Below are 2,959 nucleotides of genomic sequence, written 5' to 3' on the forward strand. Positions count from 1 at the left end.
CACCGGCCAGAGGGTGGACGATGGGGTCTGACTCCGGGACCCAGCTGACTGCGGCCCGTGACTCCCTGTCTGACCTGGTAACCTCAGCCCGTCGCTGCTTCCCTTACAAGCCAAATGGACCCACCTTGTGGGCCGTCCGGAGGCCAGTGTATGTAAAATGCACAGTTGGAAACCTGCAACAAATGGGAGTCCCCATAGTTTTTATCAAATTAAAAAAAAATGAAGCGAATGGGTACGAATCCACCGCCTGGTATATCCATTATCCTGGCGGCCGGCCCGGGGCCGTGTCCCTCCCGTTTTAGCGGAAACAGGACATCTGTTGTGTTGCAGGGTGAGTGGGGATTCTGCACGTGGCTAAGAGATCTTTAGGTGAAGCTGACCTAGAGGTTTTCAGAAAGAAATTTTAAAGGAGTATCTAAGGGAGATTGATTAAAACAATATATGAAGCTGCTTTTTTTTTTTAAAAAAAATAGCTACTTTGGTGGAAAAGAGACTTTCCTGGGCTAGAGTCAAATGTATATTTTCATGGCTGATGTGCCATGGTTGAAGGGGCAAGATAATTCTCAAGGTATTAGGGAGGTTTTATAGGAGGATAGCAGTGGAAAGTTACAGCATTGGTTTACAGCAGGAGTGGGATGTATTAAGGATAAAGATTTCGATATTGTTAAAGCTGCAATTATCCAAAGGGGAAAATGCCTACTCCACTCATCATCCAGCCTGGAGCAACCTACCAAGCCCAGTTGTCTGTGGGAGGCACTGGTGAGAAGCGAGGCACCCAGGCTAAGGCTGCAAAAGTTGGTTTTTTTTACTTGGTTCTCTGTTCGTGTCCCGACACTGCCCAGAGAGGGTTTTCCCCTGGATAACCACAGGGTAAGTGGTGTGTCACCAGCACCAGGAACACCGCAGACATGTTCTCTCTCGTGCCTACTTGCAAGCTGGGGGGTTGGCTACGTGGCGGGCTGGCAGCCTTCAGCCCCGTCCTGGAGGCGGGAGCCATTCTGTTCTGGGCTTCGTTCTGCAGCTGACCCGGCAAGAGCCACAGCCGCCCCCCCTACCTCCTGTTCCTGTCAACGAAGTGCAGCCTGGCCCCTTCTCTGGGGGAGAAATAAATGTGGTGAGACGTAATTAGCTAATTCCCACCGTGTTTGTGAGCCCTTCCAAAGAAATCAACTGTAAAAAGAACCTGTGATTACGTGGTTAAGGCTTCAAAGGTTCCTCGGTGTTCTTTAGTCACAGGCTTTCAATGCAGCCAGTTCTCGAGGAAAGCGTGAGAGCGTGGTCCCGGGGACAGCTTTGTGGGCCCGGGAGGCCGACCGAGGTAAACTCTCCCCTGGGCCCTAGCCTGTGTGGCTCGGGATAGAGTGTCGACCTGCCGACTGCAGGGTCCCAGGCTCCATTCCCGTCAAGGGCACGTGCCCGGGTTTGGGGCTCAATCCCCAGTAGGGGGCGTGTAGGAGGCAGCCGGTCAATGATTGTCTCTCATCATAGATATTTCTCTCTCTCTCCCTCTCCCTTTCTCTCTGAAATAAAAAATTATATTTTAAAAATAATATTAATAAAATAAAATCTCCCCTCGGATGCTGACCAGCCATGTGGCCTGGGCACGTGACTTCTGCCTCAGCCCGAGGTGCTTTCTCTTGGAGACAGAGATGGGTATGCTTCCCCACAGAGCGGCTGTGAGGATTAAGTGTGAGAAGCAATGACAAGCGCTCGGCTGGAACAGTGTGGCATGGAGGGGGGGTGCTTCCGCCCTCCTGCTTCCACTCAGCTGTGGGGGGCCTGGAGGAGAATTATTTGGGGTGTGGGGACAAGGCTGTGTGGTTGAGGGTGGCCGCCGGAGTCTATGCTGAAGCGTCCTTGAGCTGGGCTGGCTTTAAATTCTACTCTTTCATGTTCCAGAAACCTGCTAACCAACCCAAGTTTAAAACTTAATTCAATTCAATTGAGCAGATGCAGCACAGGTGCCTTTCATTAAGCCATTACCCCAGTTTGGAGTATTATCATTTAAACTCAGTTTAAAGGAGCTAAAACTCCTGCATGGGAGCCCCAAAATTACCTCTTTCGCCCCATATTCAGTGTTTAGTAGGACAGGACCACTCCATTTTTCGACTTACTGAAATATGTGATAGAAGTCTTGTGTGTGGAAGAACAGGGCAATAGTAAGGCTTCCGTTGAGCTTTAACAAAGCCCAGTTGCCTGTGCGCTTTGCCAATACCGAATGCAGGAGCGTACGAAGCTTTGTTCCAGGTAGTAACTCAGTCAATATTTGCTGGCTCTTTTGTTGTTGGTGCTGGTTAACAAAACCTTTCAGAGCCAAGTCCTATACATCTGGAACGTTACTAACATTAAATTAACAGTCACCGGGTTTCACAGTCAAACTTGGAATAACGTGGAAAGCCCCCCAGCACTAGCCTAACCAACAGCTGCCTGCTTTCGAGCCCACATACCCGTGGTTGTGGTTTGTGCCTTGGTCGCAGTGTGTCCGAGGGCGGAAGTGGTGGGTGAAGGCCCTTCACTAACTCTTGTCCATCTCTCCAGGACTCTCAAGAGCACTAATTACTGTTTGGCTTGCATTTAGCCCAATCCCAGAATTCAGACTGATGACAGAGGAAGAGCTGCCCAAGAGGGCCATTTGCAGAGCGAAGCCATCAGCTCCAGTCTCTGCCATCTCAACAGCCACTGCCTGACGGCCAGGGATTCTCCTGTACGAGCTGTGTTGGGGGTGCAGTGGCAGGGTGCGGGCTCCAGAATCGGCCATGAGGGTCTGATTCCTGGTTTGACTACTTCCTAACTGTGTGACCTCAGGCAAGTTACTTAACCTCTCTGTGCCTGCGTGTCAGAAGTAAAGGAGGCGATTCAGGCACACTGCATAGCAAATGCTCAGTTGAAGTTAACTCTTGGTATAATCCCATCTTGAATTGTTCTGGGACTCCCTCCCTCCTCTCCCCCACCTGCCACT

General features: G+C 50.6%; 1 protein-coding gene across 1 annotated transcript in view; it reads right to left on the minus strand.

Annotated features, from left to right (window-relative positions):
- The window catches only part of TEF (thyrotrophic embryonic factor), a 26,100-nt gene that overhangs the window by 15,973 nt on the left and 7,168 nt on the right, over nt 1-2,959 (minus strand). The window lies entirely within an intron of this gene.

This window comes from Myotis davidii, unplaced genomic scaffold (assembly GCF_000327345.1).
Source record: "Myotis davidii unplaced genomic scaffold, ASM32734v1 scaffold428, whole genome shotgun sequence".
NCBI classification, from domain to species: domain Eukaryota; kingdom Metazoa; phylum Chordata; class Mammalia; order Chiroptera; family Vespertilionidae; genus Myotis; species Myotis davidii.